Below are 23,560 nucleotides of genomic sequence, written 5' to 3'. Positions count from 1 at the left end.
CCATAATGTTTTTTCCATTTTTTGGCTATAACTCTCTAAAAATGCTTTATAGTTATTTCCCTTACAAACCCGAGCAACGCCGGGCGATACTGCTAGTATATATATATATATATATATATATATATATATATATATATATGTTTGTGTTTGCGTGTATACAGACACTTGCACAGACCTACACAAACACAGATACACATCGATACACATTTACAGACACATACACACACTGACACACACACACACACAAACATAGGGCAGGCTTCTTTCAGTTTCTGTCTACCGAATTCACTCTCTAGTCTTTGGTCGACTCGTGGCTATATAGTAGAAGACACTTTTTCAAGTTACTAAACATTAGGAAGGACCCGGAATCATGTGGTTCGGAAGCAAATTCCTTACCACACAGCCACGTCTATACCTATATATATATATGAGTGTATATATATATGTGTGTGTGTGTGTGTGTGTATTGATGAATGCCTGTGTTTGTGTCTGCATAGGGTTATGTGTGCGAAAACATAGGTTTACGTGTTTTCTTGAAATAAGTTGCAATAAACAAAAATTTAATGAAGTATGCAGAGGCGCAAGTCTCCCATCCGTATTAGTCCATTCTAACTTTCTGTCTTCATTCCCCCCACCACAACCGCACAGGCAGACAGACGGACAGACAGTCACAGACATACACACAAACTCACACGCGCGCACAGACAAGTACGACTATTTTCAAATTTATTTGTCTTGTGTCAACGGTTAGGTCAAAAACATTATAAAATAGAGCTGAAAGTCACAAAGTGTATTCACTCTGACTGCAAACAAATTCCACTTCATTTCTATATTAGGAAAATATCATTAATATCTGTCTTAAAACTTCTTATCTCAAGAATACATTTCGTAGGACTAAAATAACGTATAAATTTTAGAAGAATCATGGTGTTTGCCAAGTTGTGAATGTACTTAGCCAAGTGGGGTTACAAGTCATGTGTTACGTGATTAGTTGTCCAATTCTATTCCTTACTGGATCACAGTGCATCTGTTTACGGTTTGATAGATTTCAATTTTGGGTTTACTTGTATATATATATATATATATATATATATATATATATATATATATATATATATATATATATATATATATATATGTATAAACGCACAGAAAACGATATAGGTGTGCATCCATGTTTGTGTAATATGTGATTATGTGTCCACGCAAATATAGGCATTCTTGCATGTATGTATGTCGTTATTTAGGTAATTTCAAGAACTGGTTTCTAACCTAGGTCCAAGGCTCTTTCATTGGAATTTCAACTTTAACGACAGGGTATTTTTGTATGTATGTACGTATGTGTGCAGATTTGTATGTTTTATATATGTATTCTCATGCATATAGTTATATATCCTGACCTGCTCACATATATTTTCTGACAACTGCTTGTGATGTGGGTGATATCTTCAGTGTGAACTCCACAAAGCCTGCATCGGTTGTCATTTTCTACTGCTTTTCCTGCATCTCTATCCCTTGTGTGAATCAGGTACTTGGTTAATATTTCCTGTTCCTGGATTTCAAACGCATACCCTTCAAAGTGGGAGGTAGTAATCCGGCTATTCGGCCATGATAAACTGCTTTCATGATCGATGTTACTGTGAATAGCTCATTATGTATGTATGTCATTGTTCAGTTTTATTTCAAGATTTCTTGCCAATAGAGAAAGAACTGGTTTCTAATCTAGATCCAAGGCTCCTCCATTGAAATTTCAACATCAGCAATTGGGTACTTTTGTTTGTGTGTACGTATGTATGTGAAGATTTGTATGCTATATGTATGTATTCTCATGCATATAGCTACATATCTAGACAGGCTCATATATATTTAAATGATAAACTTCTGGAAAGTTTTACAGACTTTTACAGTTCAGTGATGGATTGGATCTGTAGTCTTCTTTCTCTTTTCTGGTCCTGAGAGGCCCAGTTTCACAAAATTGGTATTTAGGCAGTGTGTTACATATCCCAGGGCCCCAATAGTTGCAGGTATAAACCTGGACTTGTAATCTGGGTAGATTAACTGTAGATTTTGCAATAGTTCATCATAGGTGTTCTCCTTTTCAGCTTTATGTTAACATCTGCTGGGCAGCTAATTTGACTTCCTCAAAACGCTGGCTGTTAAACACCAGTTAAACACCAGTCGTGAACAGGTGAGACAACTCTCCTTACGCCTCATTCAGGAGTGATGGACATCGATGTTTCGTCATTTGTGTGACTTATTAACATCATGTACCCGAACCGAACCCATAGCTGCTTTTCGACGGACGCATTGGAGATGACTCACAAAGCATCAGCTGTTAAAACACATGAAGGTCAATCATGGACGGGTGAGACAACTCACCTTGCGTCCCGTTTATGAGCGAAGGACATGACTTTCCCTTGGGCTCAGTTCGAGTGTGTGATATTGATAAGTCACAAAAATGACGGAACATCGATGCCTATCGTTCCTTTCGTGAGTTGTCTCGTCGCTCCTCTCAAATGATTCGAATCGGAGTCGACCTGAGAACAAAAGAACATACATGCATAAAATGTCTGTTGGATATTGCTTATATATATATATATATATATATGAATAAATAAATAAATAAATAAATACATATATATATATGTATATACACACACATATATATATATATATATATACATGGATATATATATATATATATATATATATATATATATATATATATGAAAACAGGCTGTGTTTTACAAATTGGACACGAACACCTATCTCCATGTGATCGCCTTGAGAAATTAAGACACTGGGATACTTTCCTAGTTTTCTTCTTATGAAACCATTGGTAGCCTTAATTCACAAAGAAATTATATCCACCAATGCGGTGTTGAACACTCATTATCATCGTTCGACATTTACGTATCTATATATATATATATATGTGTGTGTGTGTGTGTGTGTGTGTGTGTGTGTGTGTGTGGATATACACAGACGTGACAGAAGTAAATAAACACCCTTATAATTATTAGAACTTATTTAAATCTCAAATTATACATTCAAATAATTTATTAATTGTTATAATGTGAATATTTAATATTTAGTAGACATTCCCTTTGCATTTTTGAATGCAAGGATCCTCTTACGCATCTTACTGATCAGTTGACAAATATTCTCTCGGGGAATTTCTTGCCGAGTTTCTTGCAGTAATCTCAAAAGATCTGGCTTTGAAGATGCTTTCTTGTTCTTTTTATGAAGTTTCCTGTCCATTATGTCCCCGAGGTGTTCAATAGGATTCATATCTGGTGACTTGATCATGGAAGCTTTTTAATGGCATTCTCATCCACCAAATTTGTGGTCACTTTAGCCGTGACAAGGAGTCTCATCTCTCATAAATAAAGAGTCGTCTTTTACCCTCGGAGAAGATTGGAAGTAATCCTTTCTGCAATATGGACACATATTTACCTTAGTTTATGTTTCCTTCACATTCCACCAGCTCTGATCAACCATTGCTCTAAATTGCTCCCCAGACCATCACAGAATAGCTGCCGTGTTTCATTGTTGGCTGCAATCTTTTCACATCAAATTCCTGATCACAGAGTCTCCCGACCCACACTTAACCACTGGCAGGAAATATGAGAGTGCCTCAAAATGCTAGTGGACTCTCCACCATCACACTGGCCCGACCTTCTCTCCGCTTGATGTTGGCTGGTCGAAGAAGTGGCTTCCTACTTGCTGCTCCTCCACAACAATCAGGTTTGTGGAGATACCTGACAGCTGCTCTGATATGTCAGAGGCCTCGCAAGGAGGATTATCCTCCACACTTCACTTAACAAATAGTAGGGTTCTGTCAGAGGTCCTTCGTTGATCAGGGTGAGGTGATGTGGACTTCTTTCCCTCTCTGGTGAATTGCGTACTCACCCTATTAACTGTAGAAAGCGGGATCCCGAGATTTTCTGCGTTTTTACGTTTTGTCTGCCTTGGAAATGACCCGCAATACTACCTCTTTGAAATTCAGGCAGTTCCAAGGCTTGTTTTGTAAATGGTTTGATTAAACAGACACATACAGAACCTCAAACATAAAAAATGTCAATTAATAAAAACTACAAATCTTTTCTCGTTAGAATAAACATAAAACAATGTGCTATCAATGTTTTATTGGTATCTACTTCTGCTATGCCTGTGTATATGTATGTATGTATGTATGTATGTATATTTTTTACATACAAAATTTAAAGGACTGACCACTAAAAGTGGACAGTCATAGCGATTTTGACGTCTATATCTAGCATATTGACCGTCCACCTCTAGTGGTCAGTCCTTTAAATTTTGTATGTAAAAAATAATTTAATCTTCGGATTTTTTAAATATGCTAGGCCACTGGTTTTAATTGATTAATATCAATTTCTACCCTTATTCAATTTTAAATAATTAAAAAAATGTTCCCTAACCGGTAAATTGACAGATGTAATTTATTAACTGCAGTGTAGATTTCCGATCTCAGCGCGCCAAAGTGAAGGCATTTGAAGGGTATACATAAATATAATTTGTTGAACTCCATGCATGCGGGACTCCGGTCAAACGTTATGTATCTAGTTCTGGAAATTATGCTTGTATACGACAGACTGTGCTGATGAGCTTGCAGATTTTCACGTATACATATGCGTGAATATTAACAAGCGAAACTGATCGGTACATAGGTAATCGTATTTATTTTGTATATTTTCGTTTGTCCTGCTTATTTTTTACACTTTGGTTTTGTGCTGAGTTTTTTCTTGAGAACACATTCTTCGTGGAAAATAGCGATTTTGACGTCTATATCTAGCATATTGACAGTCCACTTTTAGTGGTCAGTCCTTTAAATTTTGTATGTAAAAAATATTTTAATCTTCGGATTCTTTTAATATGTTAGGCCACTGGTTTGAATTTATTAATATCAATTTCTACCCTTATTCAATATATATATATATATATATATATATATATATATATATATATATATATATATATATATACATGTATATATATATATATGTATGTATATATATATATATATATATATATATATATATGTATATATATATATATGTATATATACGTGCGTTTTTGTGGATGTTTGAGTGTGTGTGTGTGTAAATACATACAAGCATAGACTCTCAGAAGCCACATAACCTGGTGGTTCGGCAACTAAGTTCTCGATGAGAAGGTAGATTACTGTCTCGATTCCAAATCAAGTACAGGAATCGTGCCCTTAAGCAATGCACTTTACTTCAAGTTGCTTCAATCAATTCAGTGAGTGATGTAAAGTATCAATAACGAGAGACTGACCAATCAGCGTTAAGTTAAAGCGGCAGCATTAGCGAAAGTGTGTGTGTTTGTTGGGAGTGAAATTGATTTGGTGGACACCTGTCCGGATCACTGCCCGTGGAATACAAACGGGAATCCTAGTCGTACACTGCATTAATCTGATTCAGTTTGAACACTATGCTATGATGAAAATAATTACAAATATCAGTGAAATATTGAATCGGCTGCTTTTATAATTCAATAAGTAAGCAGATTAAATGCCTGGAACTACCACACCCAATTTCGAAATCGATGGAGAATTCACATATTCTTTTTTTTCTGTAGAAATGGGAACGTAGCTTAGTCACAAAGTTATTAGTTGACGGATGTCAAGTCATATATTTTGCAGGAGGTTTCTCTCTGTCGGAGCTAAACGTGTTTATTTCAATAATATTCCACTTACCTTTCGAGTAGTGATACACACACACACACACACAAGCAGATACATACATATTACATACATGCTCTCTCTCTCTCTCCCTCCCTCTCTCTCTCTCCCTCCCTCCCTCTCTCTCTCTCTCTCTCTATATATATATATATATATACAAGGTGCGGTGAATAAACTGTCGTCTAACTTACGCAAGAATGAATATAAACTTGACATCTCATTTTAACAGACATATTTACCAAAATTACATAAAAATATCTTGAAATACTAAAGTGTAAAGTTATTCAATAAAATCGCCTTTGGCGTCACTCACGGCATCCAGGCGGCTTCGGAATATCCTGCAACTCTTCTGGACGGTCTCCTTGTTTAAGTTGGTGAAGGCTGCCATAATCCTTGTTTTCAGTTCATCTTTGGAATTTTCCTCGTCTCTCTCGCAACGCTGTACCACATGTAATAATCAAAGTGGCTGCAGCCTGAGGAGATAGGTGGCCAGATGTTAAGGGTGATTTCTCGCAAAACTTGTCTGACAGCCATAACTGGGTTCTCCTGCTTGTGTGGCTTGTTACAGAGTCCTATTGCCGGACATAGTGTCTTCCAACAGTTGAATATAACTGTCCAAGATACTTCGCAGTAGATTCCAACTGTTATCGTATGGTTGCAAAAAAAACTTTTTAATTACATAATCATGCTGACTAGATTGGATATTTCTGAAATGTGTTCTATATTGGATGTGCGTATTACTGAGGAAAATAACTTCATCAAAAGTCATGAGTCTGTACAAAAATAAATTCAAACAGACGCGTTATAAAAAACTGTTATCAGCTTCTTGATTTCTGTCAGTGATGCCACCCGGCAAAATTTCAAATAAAATTGATGTTCTTTAGTGATATGAATAACTTTAGCAAGATAGAAACGTTTCTATTCTGACAAATTACCATTTTCTTTTATTTCTTAGAGCTAAATTAATTAATTTAGATGTCATAAAATTTTGACATTTATGTATAAATTATTGATTTAAAAAGTATTTTATCATATTATAATGTAAAGTGTTATCCGAATCGCAGAAGTCCATAAGAACAACAGTAAATATTTTATCATTTGTTGCATTTGGACTTGAGGTTGGGGTTATTTTATAGCTAAGGTCATTTCATTACGACACTTCCATTTTATTTACAGCTAGCTTATATCTGTTGTACAAGTTTAATTTGCCGAATACTATTGGAGATGGAATCGGTATACCTGAGTCTATGTCATGAATTCCCATACGAGTGAAAAAAATAAAGTGTTGTGTGCCAGGTTATGTTTTACATAATACGTAACCACGCTTTCTAGAGTATCTTTTTCTTTAAATATACAAGTAAAATCTCTCTGTATACATATTTACAAATGCGGTCATATAATGTAGCGCAATCTCCGAAGGCAAACTATTTTGGATCCATCTCTGTCAAAGAAACATGTTTTAATCTTCTGCATCACCTCGTCAATACGGTTTGTGCTTATTCTCTTTAAAAAAACCTTGTTTTCGTTATGGTGTAATATAAATAACATATTGCAAACAAACCTTATCAAATGTCTCTCTAACGACATATTTACTCGTAGAATACTCCATTATATTCAAAGTGATCTATATAATACCTGCAATTGTTGTAAGGAATGACCTAAGTTAAAAAGCAGCCCACGCAATAAAATGCTCAGTACTGCCCTTTTGGAATTTTACGATTCGGATAAAAATTACCCTGCATTTAATCGGATAATTTACAAAAACGAACAAGCAAAAGACGGAAAATAAAAACAAAAATGGTATGAATATTTTTTTCAAAATTTGAGGACATCTGAATCAATGAATTTAGCTCTAAGTAATAAAAAATATGGTAATTTGTCAGAACAGAAGCGTTTTCACCTTGCTAATGTTAATATTATAGATATCACTAAAGAACATCATTTTTATTTGAAATTTCGCCGGGTGGCATCATTCAGAGATATCTAGATGCTGATAACTGGTGTTGTGATAAGTCTATTCCGTTTTTACTTTTTGTATAATCTCACTATTTTTGATAAAGATATTCAGCTCAATTCATTACTATCTGAATAGAGACCCCAGTTCTTTCTTTCTTCCTGAACAGCTGTTTAACTCTGAATTTTTCATAGAGGTTTCTTTTCACACACAAGACTTCAATGGCTGCTTGTTATGCTAATCACGATTGATTTCCTACCGATGCTGTTAGATTTGCATTGACTTTCAGACACAGCAATCATTAATAGTTTTCGCTCGTTTTCCTCCCCCTGGCATGGTCTCCGTGTTTTTCTTTGCTTCACACTGTATGACTACTTCCCACAGATTCGATGACTTTTCCTTTTGACTCGATGTATTGCGATAGATTGTTTTCACTGTTGCCTATTCACCAATCGTTGCATGCACACATCCATTAATGATATTAGCTCTTAGTTTCTGTATTGGATTAATATTCTGTGATAACTGAAAGCCGAGAACGATTTAGGATACATCCATGCATACATTTTCATATCAACACATTGGATGCATTTATTACTGCTATAAACTGTTATAATATTACAGAGAGTAACATTTGGTAGCAGATGCAGTGCCGTACTGATATTTTAAATAAGAATATCTGGCAGCTTTGGCATGGCTAACTCAGCAATAACATAACTTATGTTTGCTTAGAAGAACAGCAGTAACAATTTTAAATTTGTATGCTGGCCAAATCTTAAATGTGCTGCGTGGCTATTCGTATGATTTTCTAAGCGTTTACGTATATTTTAGAAATATTTATTCATGGAAGCATCCTTTGTAAAAAGATAAAGTCAAACGAGTTCTACACGCAAATGAAGACTGCGAAGACCTGAATTTATGAGTTAGTTTTAGTATAGAAAACATGGAGAGTGTTTAACAGAATGTGATAGAAGACGAACATTGCCAAATATTTCGTAATCTTTTTGTATTGAGCTCAGTCAAGCTGAAAGGCTTCCATAAAAAATTCTTGCAATAACACAAGGCTACCGTACTATCCTTGAATGAGTGTATATATATATATATATATATAATATATATATATATATATATATATATATACACGCGGGTGCCTGCATAGATATATTTATATGCGTATATCTGCTTATGTATGGAAGTTGCTGCCAAATATTCAGTTTCAAATCATTGTAGAGGTCAGGAACAAGAGCGCCGCAGCTCACTACCGGTTTATTGTGCTACTCCCTCAGTACATTGAATCTTTTGCTAAATTCTTTCATTTTAAAGATATTTGTGGCTCATATTTCAGTTCGTGGATTTTAGATAGACTTTTGTGTCGTGATTTGCTTAACTTTTTGGTTACATAATCATAACGAGTGACGGCAATACAGATGCGGAACACGGTGTATATCTCGTTCCTTATTTCCACTTTTTTTAATGTTTACCGTCTCCATCTCCACACGTTTATTTCTAGCAAGCCTTCTGAACAAAGTTTATAAAATCTACAAGACTCTACCTCTTTATTTTAATTTTACATTGTATAGTTTAATCAGTAGTACTACGTAATATATATATTAATTTATAATATATTAAAACTCAGTATTTCTTTTGCTTCTGGAGTGAAAGTATAACAAAATGTAGAAACATGTTTATATATAACTATGTATGAATGCTTGTCTATATGTGTGTATGCAAATGTGTTGGCTTGTAACATCGTGTTCGTTGAACTTGCTTGAACACTATCCTCGTCGTTTCAACCTTAACTTCATTTAGTCATCAAAATTGTTACAGTGGTTAGACTCCTTTCATTTACTTTTGATACTTACCTTCCCTTACAATCCAATCAACTAGGCAATAATTTAGTGTACCATCAGATAGTTCTATTTTCTTCTTATTGTACTGTTATATCATCTTGTCTGATTCCACCCACTCCACAAAAATTTAGCATTTCTTGGTACCTGTATAATTTTGTGTTTCATTGAGACACTTGTTAAGGCCTATCATTCTCATAGCCGTCAAAATTTTAGAGAACAGAAAATAGCTATGAGATGGCTGTACATATTACGACATACAACAATTCCAAGATGCTAGAATATGTTGTGGGGAAAAGACTAAATTATAGGTTGGGAAAGACTAGGGTTTAACTTAGTAAAAGTGTACAGAAGTCGATTTTTTCGAAAAAAACGTTTCAGCATTGCACCTCAACCTCGTACCTCAGCATGGCTGCAGTCTAACGACTGAAACACATGAAGGAATAAAATAATAAAAATCTATGCAAAAGTCTGTTATGACTAAAAATTTGAGTGCATATGCGGGTAATGGTGGAAAACGGTGCGTCAAGTCGAGATCGTTTACGTCTAAAGATACACAATTTATTCGACAAATAGAGATCTTTAAAGTTAATAATTCATTGAAATTTGGTCGGCCGAAAAAAATCTCTGCATTGCTCCGGCATGGTCGTTGTTCATTAACTAAAACTAGTAAAGGAACAGAAGAATAAATAAATGCATATATCAAATATATTTGTGCGAAATTTCTACACAGAAAACATAAAATTTACGAAAGAAAAATAAATCGAAAAATGTAACTGAAGTAATTAATTTATGTAATTATAATATTTCATACGTTAGCTCAGGTTAAAAATCTAATTAATTTACATCACGATTTATAATTATTTAATTTAAATGATCGTTAAAGTGATGTACCCATTACTAATCACTTTTTGGAATGATAATAAAGCTAAGGATGTCAGCCATTTTGGTAGCACTTCTACAAAAACAAAACAAAACGCAAACAAACAAAAAACAACCTCAACAACAAATGGACAAATTCTTGCTGCAGGTTGTATTTAATAATTCTTGGAATAATTTCGAAATGAATTGGCAGTTCCAGTGAATTTATGCATTTATATAATCTCCAAGACAACATACATCACTACGTAGTTAGTGTTTTATTTTAACTTTTGTTTCAAAATATTTAACTTCTATTTATTTATGTTAAATGTAATAACTGTCTTATTTACAGTTGGCAGTTATAGTAATCAATCGCATTTGTGTACACACACATACACGCGCCCACGTACTTGAATGCATATATATTTATATATTATTTCTTTAAAATTTGCGCTGTATTGTGACGGCGTGATGCCTAGTTGTTCGGGTGTTTCATTTACGGAGCCAGACATGGGTTCGGTTTCCATGTCACCCGGTCTGGATGACATGTTGTGTTCTTGGTCACCGGCGTACCAAAGGACAGACCCAACATTAGCTCTACGCGTAGTAAAAGACAAATAAAAGATGCTGGGATGTTGGAGTAGGATTTGCATTCTGACCTAGTAAAACTTTCGCCGGCAAGAAAGGGGCCAAAACAAACCCATGAGTTGCCACCTGAGTGGCGCAAAGGTATCATCCACCAGCAGTAAGGATTCACCTACATGTAGATGCAGCGACGCATACTACTACTACAACTACTATGCATGCCCTCATACTACAACAACAACAACTACTACTATTATTGATATACAGTATAGCTAGTAAAACTGCTAAGCACTGAAGTAACCATATCACTATGCTGGGAGCGGATGGGATTAGATATTCTACGGGAAGCTCTAAACACAACAATAAGAGGCGCACGTTTAAATGCACACACAAGATAAACTTCTTCAGAGGAAGGAACTGGTTTCTGACAAAGTCTGGAAGCTCCATTGTTGAAATGTGGATAAGGCAATCCATGTAAAATTTAAACTTGGGAAAAGCCTTGCATATTTTTACTACTACACACATAGATTGCAATTGTAATGTGTGAGTTATGTGTATGCATGTATGTATGTATGTATGTATGTATGTATGTATGTATGTATGTATGTATGTATGTATGTATGTATGTATGTATGTATCGATGGATGGATGGATGGATGGATGGATGTGTACATCTATGCACACGGATGTCCATATATGTGTGCGTATAGCTAAGTATATCTATATCGGTAGGCAACGACATTTTCGTATCCGACGCTTTTGAAATCAACATTCTACATGCTGTTGCATATAATTTAATCTACTTCGAGTTGTCCTCATAAAAAAAATTACAAAAACACACACACACACGTATATATAACCCAAATAAAACAGTGAATTTAAAGGTTCTCTATGTTCTGGTTCCTTCAGGGTGTAAAACTTGTTAATCTTACTGACAACATGGAGTTTAATGAATGACCATAAAATAGTAAGTGCAATTTAACTATGGTTTTATAGTAGCGTACATTTGGGAATGATCTTACTATAGAACAAGATCGTTATTACGAATTGTTTGCTCGCATTGAAAAATGTTTAAATTATATTTATATAAAATAGAGGTTAACGTGTACGTCTGGATATTAACTAGAAGTAAAATAAGCATAAGAAATCATCGAATAAAAAATTGAAGAGTTTGAAGACAGAAACAAAAATTTGATGAAGCAGAAGATAATAACCAACAACAAGATGAAAAAGATGCAGAAGATACAATACAGAAATGATGAAACGGTGAAGAGGAGAGAAGGTGAAGAAGATGAAGAAAATGGCTGATGTAATTTAAGATGGCGGTGTAGAGAGTTTGCTAATGAATATCTCAAAGAAAGTCTCGACTTAAACAGATAGTTTTCAATTGTGAAATATTTTGACAGGGATATTTAAGAAGTGTGTTTTTATATAATTTAGCTGAAATCACTGAAGCGTTATTTGTAAACAAAAAGTTAATAAGAGATTAAGACATATATTCAAAAGGTTATGTTATGCAAGATAAATCGAACATAGCAATGTCGCTGTGCAAAGCTTTTGGTATTCAAACAAGTATTCATATATGAACTAGACCAGAATCATACAAAATCACATACGCCCAGACAGGCACAATGTCACACATATATGAATAGGAAGATGACCATATATATATATATATATATATATATATATATATATATATATATATATATATGGAGGCAGATATAGATAGGTAGACATATAGACATATAAACCTACAGTCACATATATAAACCTTCACACACACGCATAAATATATATGTGTGTGTGTGTGCGTATAGGTATGTATGTATGTATGTATGTATGTATGTATGTATGTATGTATGTATGTATGTATGTATGTGTATGTATGTATGTGTGTGTATGTATGTGTATAGACACACAGGCACACACTCAAACAAGTTCATCTGAATATAGGAATTTTTGTGCTTCCGTCTTGCCGCTTCATTACTGTTCTATAGGAGATAATAATTACCAGATGTGATCGACTAAAACCTATAAGCTGGAGGCCAAACATGGCTGCTTTCATGATTGAATGAAACAACTAACAAAATACCACATAAGTACTCGTATGAAGAAGACCAAACATACACGTGTATGTATGTATGTATGTATGTATGTATGTATGTATGTATATATATATATATATGTACATACACATTATCATTTAATAAGAGTTTGATTCACCATCATGTAACTTAAATTTTCGTTGTCTCGTCACACACTCCTTGTTCATATGACTTGTGCCACCGAATAGAAGAAATGGATAAGGTGAAGGCGGGTACTGGAGACTGAGCGGTTATTGGTCAATGTGGGTCACATGGTGTTGTTAGGATCTGTATTGGCATGTCATTGACATCCAGTAGAAATCTGTATTTCTCGGAATGAGTGGTTATTAAATTATAAAGTATGTGACTCCTACCAAATATGTTGAGTGGTTCTTTCTTTAGTTTGTACGCTCACTCACTAACCCATCCATCCATCATCGAACCGTCCGGCCATCAATACATCCATACGTCCGTCCGTCCGTCCGTCCGTCCGTCCGTCCGCCCGTAAGTCCATCCGTTAGCCCGTCCATCCATCGATTTCTTTGTGAATGACCTTAAGATTTATGCTAAAGATGTTAACAATAAAAACAAACGGCTGGAATTAATAACAGCATTTTCAGCTGACATAAGAATGGAATTTGGCCAGAAGAAATGTTCTTATTTAATTGTTGAACGGAGAAAATTAAACTCTAAGACACAAAACCTTTGCTTTAATGGTCTCACTATCTCTCCTGTCCCACACAAAGAATGCTGAAAGTACATTGGCATCGATGAAAATGCGACGTACTAAGTTACTGTGAAAAAAGATAGAGTGACCCAAGAATATTACACCAGACTAAGGAAAATATGGCAGTTCGAACTCTCCGTTTCGAAGAAAATATTCCATAACACAATACATTTGTAGTACCAGAGCTGATTCCAACAATTGCAATACTTGACTGTGGAAGAAATTCGGACGATTCTAACCACTTGCAAATCTCCACAGTAATTGCGATATCGACAGGCTCTAACTAAGAAGAGATAGAGGGGCTAAGGGCTTGAAATCAGTGAAGGTAGCCTTCGAATGTCGCATAGTCTCTCTCAGACAACACGTATTAAACAACAACAAAAATAAAATTTGCTCATTACTCTTTCATCCTTTTATTTGTTTCAGTCATTTGACAGCGACCATGCTGGAGTACCGCATTTAGTCGAACAAATCGATCCCCATGACTTCTTCTTTGTAAGCCTATCAGTCTCTTTTTCCGAACCGCAATGTTATAGGGACGTAAATACCCCAACATCGGTTGTCTAGCGATGGTGGCGGCGGGGACAAACACAGGCACAAATACATACATACATACATGCATACATACATAAATATATAGGTTATGAGAGGTAATGGTGTCAAGAAGACAGGTAATGCTGGCGTCGGGTAATACTGAGTAAATGCTATGGTGTCAGGTAATGCTGAGTAAGAGCTATGGACAGACCATAGTTAAGCTCCAGGCTCGGTGATTATGCGAATGAGGAGTTCAGCATAGGTCTTATATCAGCATGTGTATATATAAAAAAAAATTACCGAATAAGATAAAAATCCAAAGCTGTGAAAGATTTCAGAACAGTTATACATAGAAGGTATTACAGCTGTTTCCGGGATATTTTATATATCCCTTCATCGGAGACGGTGTGAGAAGATAGTTAAGCAATAGTTATTTTAGATAAGATATGAAATAGAGAGAGAAGAGTTGGTATGAAAATAGACATGATACGATGGGCTTGTTACCGTTTCTGTCTACGAAATCCACACACAATGATTTGGACGGCGTCAGACTATATTAGAAGACACTTGCCCAAGTTGCCAGGCGGTGGAACTGAACCCGGAACTGTGTGGTTGGGAAGCAAGCTTCTTACCACATAGCCACCCCTGCGCCTGTGCTGAGAATTTGTGGTTCGGTTACAATTTTTGTATTGTAACTTCTTAACTTACGATATTCTGTCACTAGTTGGAAGTATCTAAAAGCAGGGATCCTTGGCTTCCTGGCTTTTAAATGCTTCTAGTTGATCAAAGAAGACTTCCATACATCTATCCTTCTGTTACCTAATGAGATACCCAATTTCCATACACATTCCAATACCCGATATCAACCACCTTCTGAAATGTATTGTGCCAACAATCTTGCTTTGCAGTACTTTCATATCTTGGGGAATTGTGACCATGTTTCGTGGTTCGCTACCTCAACATCTCCTTTATAAGATCCAGTAGCTAAGGACATCATTAGGAGGAATCACGTCCGGTTTCGGCCCTTACTCCTCTAACATTTTCGACGGTTCGCCTCCGCCCAGCTTTCGGAGGTGTCTTCAGCTCTGATGTGGAGTGCGTTTTTTACCTTTTTCTTTAATTTTTTTTTGTTCTTTGGCTCCTTCGATGCAGCGTCGATGAATATCAGTGGGCGAATAACCACCCTGCCAAATTTTCACTAAAATAGTCGCTGGTAGGCTCCAGCAGACAGCGCCAGCTGACTGTCACGTGACATGTTCTAAGCTTCAACTGACCAATGGAGGGGAAGGGTGGGTAGTTTTGGCCCGTGGCCTCCCGAGACCTACCTTCCAACGGAATCGTGTTAGTTTCAGCTCCAACAGCCAGAGCCGTCTAACTGTCTTGTGGTACAAGCCAGATATCCATTTGTGTTGAACAATTCGTCCATTCTTTGGCGATTCGTGTCAGAGATTACAATCCATGGTCTCGAACTGCTTCGTTTGTTTCAATGTTGGTTTCACCACCTTTAAACTTCTTCATAATTCTGTACTTATTGATCTGGCACTGAGTTCCACTTGCTTATAAAAGCCTAAATTTCTGTGGATGTCGGACCACTTGCATCCCACCTTCGTCAAGAATTCGATGGTGATACGTTGGTTCTGCTTGGAAACCGCCATGTCTCTGTTATGAAGAACAAGACAATCGAACTATGGAATAAGGATTACATTACCATCACGTGCAATTTGAACGCATGCGCGCACACACGCACATTTACAAGTATATATATAAAGGAATATACATACATACGTATCTATCTATTTATCTATCTGTCTGTCTGTCTGTATATCTGTCTGTCTGCACGTCTGTCTGCTGTCAGTCTGTTTGTATGTCTATCTATCTATCTATCTATCTATCTATCTATCTATCTATCTATCTATCTATCTATCTATCTGTCTCTCTCTCTCTCTCTCTATCTATCTATCTATCTATCTATCTATCTGTCTGTCTGTCTATCTGTCTGTCTGTTTGTCTATCTATCTATATATCTATCTATCTATCTATCTATCTGTCTCTCTCTCTCTCTCTCTCTCTCTCTCTCTCTATATATATATATATATATATATATATATATATATACATGGATTTATAAGTGTAAATGACTGCCATATTGCAGCGATCAAACGCTGAAAAGTAAGAAGTCAGTGAAAAGTAAAAGAATATACTATTTAGATATGTATATATAAACCTTATCTGCCAATTTCAGCTGAAATAATCATTCCAACTACTCAGTCTCAACTAACAATGGAAAAAGGATTTCCATAAAACAAGACGCATACACACATGAAAAACTAATGTGTATTTATATACATAAAACAATTCAAAATATATATTTGGATTATTAATTTATTAAAATTGAAAGTAGAAAAATTTAGAATAATCTTATACAGAACTTTAAATGCATAAAAATATTTGTTCACTAAAATAACTGATATATTTGAAATATTTTACTAAAAATATTTTCATACGATTATATTGAAACATTCGGGAATATTACTAATACGAATCAAACAACATTAAAAACTTTACAATACTTCTTTCCATGGATTTTCATTGTTCAGAAACAAAATTATGCAAAGGGATTCTATAATATTCAGAATTTGCAATTCGGAAAAGATAGTTTTATAATAAAACGAAAGAGACAATTTGAACAGTAAAATCAGTATTATTAAGAGAAAAGAAACTCGATATCCATAACAATTTATCGTTTAGATTATGTGTATAAGGGTTAGCAAATGTTCAACCCAAAACGATGTAGTTGGGAAGCAGACATCTCCCCATACAGCAAAGCCGACACCTATCTATCTGTCTATCTATCTATCTATCTATCTATCTATCTATCTATCTATCTATCTATCTATCTATCTATCTATCTATCTATCTATCTATCTATCAATCTATCTATCTATCTATCTATCTATAGCTCCCTTTGTCTGTTTGTCTGTCTCTGTCTCCCTTCCCCCTCTCTCTCTCTGTATATATATATAAGACGGGCTTCTTATAGACTGTTACCGAAATCTTATCACAAGGCTTTGGTCGGTAGCTGGGAACCAAATTTCTTATCACAGCCACAACCATGCCTCTGTGTGCGCGCGTGTGTGTGTGTATGTATGCGTGTATGCGTGTGTGCGAACATATATTTATACACACACACACATTTATATATGTAAGAATATATAGATAGATACGCATATATATGTGTGTGTTTCGCGTTGCTAGTTGCTATTTTAAAAGTCTGATTATTTCTTGTGCCATTCTCTATATTTTCCAGAATGTCATTTGTAAATTATCTATATTGAATGCCGTTTTTCTTTTAAATGCTATGATAAACTCTATCACTTGTCAAAATGTCTGCCGAGTTTGATTCAATATCATTTGTAGTTATAGGTGTTCAGTGTTTTGGTACCGCCAATATTGTCTGATTTAATGCGAAATGAATGCCACAGCTAATGAGAAGTATTGCATCATCCCATAAATTATGCGGGTTTTTTATACTCTTTACTCTTTTACTCTTTTACTTGTTTCAGTCATTTGACTGCGGTCATGCTGGAGCACCGCCTTTAATCGAGCAACTCGACCCCGGGACTTATTCTTTTGTGAGCCCAGTACTTATTCTATCGGTCTCTTTTGCCGAACCGCTAAGTAACGGGGACATAAACACACCGGCATCGGTTGTCAAGCAATGCTAGGGGGTCAAACACAGACTCACAAACACACAAGCGCATATATATATATATATATACATATATACGACGGGCTTCTTTTAGTTTCCGTCTACCAAATCGACTCACAAGGCTATAGTAGAAGATACTTGTCCAAGGTGCCACGCAGTGGGACTGAACCTGGAACCATGTGGTTGGTAAACAAGCTACTTACCACACAGCCACTCCTATTTTTCAAAATCAAGATAAAGTTCTATTTTAATCTAAAATATATTCTCCTTCATTTTCTATAATGCTCTCCCATCTATCAGGTAGACTTGCAAGGCTCCTCTTCCAAAATTCACTTGTCCATGACGAAAAATACCTTTTCAGTACTGTTCTGACCTTGTCTACTGAATTAATATTTTTCCATCCAAATGATTTTGAAGACTGCAGAGTAAATGATAATCAAACGGGGCAATGTCCGGCGAATATAGTAGGTTGGGCATCGTTTCCCATGCAAACCGATCCAGCCATTCGAATGTCATCTTCTCTATATGTGACCGAGTATTATCCTGATGGAAGAACACCTTTCATCTTGAAACCGAAGATGGTCGTTTTTGGTCTAGCGCTGACTTGAGCCGCGCAAGCTACTCGCAGTTGATCTCCTTTTGTTATCGTTTGGTTTGGGTTTAAAAGTTTAAAGTGGACTAAACCTTTCATATTCCACCAAACAGATACCAACATCTTACGTGGGCGAAGACGTTCTGTAGCCTGGGGTGCCGCTGTTTCTCCCTTCCTCACCCACTGTCTTCGGTGCTTGACATTTTTATAGAGAACCCATTTCCCGTCACCAGTCATATTCGATCCAAAAAGTTTCATTCGTGAGACGTGACTACAAAGAAGAGCACACGTTCACTTTCTGCGCGTGATTAGCTTCGGAAAGTTTATGAGGAACCCGTTGACACAATTTGCTGACTTTCCCGATGGCACGCATGAATGGTTGAATGATCAAATCCAAGCTCCTTTGCTAGTTCATCCACAGTTACGATGGTATTTTGTTTCATCAGAGTTTTGCAGGACTTCCTCGCCGAGCTCTACAGATCTTTGAGAACGAGGCTTTTCCTCCAGGCTGTAGTTTCCGGCTGAGAATTTCTGGAGCCATCGTTGACACTGGCTTACGCTTATTGTCCAATCCCCATATACTGCATTAAGATTTCTTGCACTTTCCATTGCGTTGTTGCTTTATTGAGCACATAAAGCAAAATATGCCGAATATGCTCCTTTGTCGCCTCCATTATATCTTTGAAAAAACAACTTAAAATCGGACTGCACTCTTCAAAACTTGCATTAAGAACAGAGGAGACCCCCTTTGATCATGAATGACCATGGGATTGCACCTAGAAAGTTACCCTCCGAGGTACAAGTCCGGGCAATGTTGTTTGTTGAAGACCAGCAGCCACCCATGCATACCAGCCTCAATTCTCAACACCATTGATTTAATCAAAGGGAAATGCAAAGGCTAATACAGCTTGGCACCAGTGATGTCGCATCTCATTTCTATAGCTGAGTTAACAGGAGCAACCTGAAATAAAGTGTCTTGCTCAAGAACACAAGACGCAGCCCGGTCCGGGCATCGAACTCACAACCTCGACGCTCTAATCACTGAGCTATACGCCTTCAAGAATAATAACAAGGTAAAATTACTACCTGCTTTCATAGCAAGTTGATGCAGGTAGACTATCCCGCCCCCACGACTTTTAGTGCATGCAATTGAAAAAACCGCGTCATTTATGGGATGCCCCAATATTTTAGTTGTATAAAATAATATATAAACAGCGTTATAGGCAACATTTACAGCAGCGTTCATCCGTGAAAGTACCTCTTATAGATGCGCTGTAGTTAAAGACACAATTTGTATATATCAGCAAGAGAAGGGAGAGAGAGAGAAAGAAAGAGTGAGAGAAAGGCAGGGCGAGAGAGAGGGAGGTGGAAGGAGACGGAACTCGTCCCAGTAGCGGCGAACGAAAGCGTTAGTGCATTCCACCCCACTTTGGACGGTACAAATATTGCTTAGACGAAATCCTGACTAAGCAGATTTCCACCTAACCTTCCCCTTCGTCACTACATAGACGAGTTCCGAATCCCTCTGATATACACATATTATGCTTTTTAAATACAGAACGTCCAAAGGAGATATTATCTTCGGACGAATATGCCAGTAAAGTTTACCTATCATATATTTACATTAATTATGAGGCATAAATGGCTATTTTAATCTAATGCTACTTCTCATGTACTTAATAGATTTATAAAGTTACTCTAATGATTTTGTGCTGTACTCGACAAATTTTAAGATTGTAAACAGCGTATTTTGCTCTTTCTGCGTGTTTTTGGCCGCATTTTATAAGGTACCATTGCAGTAGTTTTAAATTCTACTTCGAGCACAATTGTAGAATCTGTTATTACATGGTATTGTTCTCCATCAGGAATATATCGTTTGACCATAATTCTAACCATGCTCATCATGTCTTCCTCTCTTATATGTATCCAGTATTAGTTAACTCTGTATTGCTTGACTACATTTGAAGAATTTGGCCAGTATTTGAAAAATATGTGTCCCCAATTATTTGTTAAGGTCCATGCCGGTCGGTGCGGCCATTCGGCCTCAAACTAGTTTGTTGTAGGTTAGTATTTGAAGAAAATTTAGTTGGATTTCTTGTAGGATCTAGTTTCTATTGGAGGAAGATTTGCATGTAATTACTGTCAAGTCGAGCAATTGCACAGACCTTGCTTCTCTGGCATTGAGAGCATTGTTATACGTTTCATTCACCTTTGTGAAGAAGAGCTAATTGACAGTGCGTGTTCAACTTCATTCTACCGTATTGCCGGTAACAAGAAAAGTAATCCTCCCAAGAGTTATGCATTAGTGCCATGTCGAACCCGAAAAAGAAATCTACCAACAAATTATGAAAACATAAAGCTGCTCCGTGTCTTTACAGAAAACTTTGGGTGTTAAGTGTTGAATGGATTGCTGTGGTGACAATACATGGCGGTCTCACTAGATTACTTAATATAAATTTATCAGAGGAAAAACTGCAATTAATATAAAATAAATCGGGGAATGCTATAACTCCTTAAAATAAAAACTTAATGCCGAACAAATGTAATAGCGATGTATTGTCTAAGCGAAAAGCAGGATGGTCAGAGTTGGAACTTTTTTCCTACTGAATCATAGCCGACTGAACTATAAACAGCAGCAGTAACAACATGGAAAGGAAAAGATCTTCGCATTCCAACTCGAGGCCAACATCGTACTCTCGCTACAAAAGAAGAAATATATTACCAGGGTATTTCCAGCTTTCATTAATAGTTCAAACATATTACATACGAAAATCGTTTATTAATTGAAATATATTCCACCATATTCTATAGTCTGTTGCCATCGTTATGCAGAAGCTTAATCGCACACTTATACTATTTGACCAGTTTAGAGGTAAAAAAAAAACCTTCCTGCATCCGTTCTTAAATTCATCCACATTGTTGAAACTCTGTCCATGCTGGAAATGATCCATGGCTTCAAAAATGTGATAATCTGATGGTGCAAGGTCTGAACTGTTGGCAGGGCGAGGGAACACTTCCAGCTCCCCGAGTTCTTCAAGTCTGCGCTTGGTTTCATTGGCAGTGTGTTTAGGGGCTTTATTATACCTTAGGAGTGCGCTTCTTCGATTGACCAATGCCGAGTGGTGTGTTTTCAAAACCTCATATACTCGCTGCAGTTGTTGAGCATAAGTGTTAGAGTTCCCGGAATGATTATCTAGGACAAGCTCAAAGTATAATAGCCCCACGAAGTTCCAGCGAACACACAACATGACCTGTTCAAATCACTCTTCTTTGACAATAGGCCCTGTAGCATGGCTGCAACAAAGCCACTGATTTCTGTTATTAGAATTGCGAAGCTAAATCCATTTTTCATTTCCCCCTTGCACTTCGACGCATGAAACGGATATCTCGAGGATTCGACAGCGGTTTTTTTCAAATATTCACTCATCATTGAGCCTGGTCATTGGTAAGATGGTGAGGAGATTCTCAATAACATCTGCTTATATGGCCGAATTTATGGAAGTGTCGAGATTGATAGTGATTTGTAAAGGACCAAGTTCTGCAGACAACGCAGGATTGCTTGTGTTTGGTTTTTGTTCAAACATTTCCAGCAAGACCTCATCTTCTACGATAAAAAGTTTCCCTAAAATGTCTCCTTCCTTGAGACGTCTGAACGAGTTTTGTAGTACACATAGGTTGACAGCTCCGGGGTCTTCACAGCATTAATTTGTTTTACCGCTGTCCGTGCATTCAGTCTTTTTTCTATAGGTAGCGTAAAAAGGGCTCCAACTGCAATTTTTATCACCACTCATTATCAAAGCTGTAAAATAATGATTCAACGATAATTATATATTATATATGAAAAATTAAGAATCTACCATTCCACAACAATTGGAGAGCAACCTGTATCAAATTGATAATATAAGATGGAGATACAAATTATTAAACATTACAGTGAAAAATCGAAAAACCTTTCGACTCAACCAGGTACATCAACAAAAATGTAGAATTGCCCAGCTCATAATGACATTTCTATAACTAGAGTACGTGACCCAGAATGTAGAATTGCTTGTCAAAAGAAGGTTCATCTAACGACAGGAAGTTGCCTGCAAGACACGGCTGAGAATGTCAAGACGATGGACAACAGGTTTTGATCGAGGCTCTATGCTGTGACGTGAACTGCTAGATATGGTTACTAAATCTTCTTTAAATAACGTCGAACCGTCTAAATTAAGAAGAACACAGCCAACAATGTAATCTCTGTTATACAAAACAGCGGGAGGATCATGGCTGGTAGTCTTTGCGTATAAGACTACTCGGAGAGGAATATCTTGATGTACACAGTGCTTACGCTGAAAATAACAACATAACAGCATGATTAGTAGAAACACCTGATAGTTTGCAAGGCATAAAACATTAGAGTGAAACATGGGACACATAATGCATGTAGCATGAATCGGCACAGATTGCTGCACCGTTTCTCGTTTTCATGAAAGAAACAACGACTTTACAGTCCAACATCAAAGATTTCTATTTGAATCAAAACCAATTATTCAGTTTTCCTAGACACACCACGAACCAGTACATGAACCAGTAACTCGATTCTGACACTTCCACAGAAACTCTGTGCCACTGTTTACCGTTTCACAGCGATCTTATTTTGTCAGTAATACAATCTTGTGTGAAAGTCATTAAAATATACTCAAGACAATCAACTTCTTTTCTCTCTTGAAATAAACGTTAAATCGAAGTGTTTTGTACCTTCTGAATATTGGTAATGGCTACTGGGGACAGTCGCTACTTATTAAGTGGGCGTGGAATTAATCTTTCTTTATTTGGCTTAGATAGAATAAATCAATACCTTTGCTTTATTTTGAACTGGAGCCATTCACTACACGTTCTCTTAGGATTCAGCCACAAATATTACACGCCTACAACCACATAGACTTACACAGATGCGCTA

This window comes from Octopus sinensis, linkage group LG7 (assembly GCF_006345805.1).
Source record: "Octopus sinensis linkage group LG7, ASM634580v1, whole genome shotgun sequence".
Taxonomy (NCBI): Eukaryota; Metazoa; Mollusca; class Cephalopoda; order Octopoda; family Octopodidae; genus Octopus; species Octopus sinensis.
Note: the sequence above shows the minus strand (reverse complement) of the source record.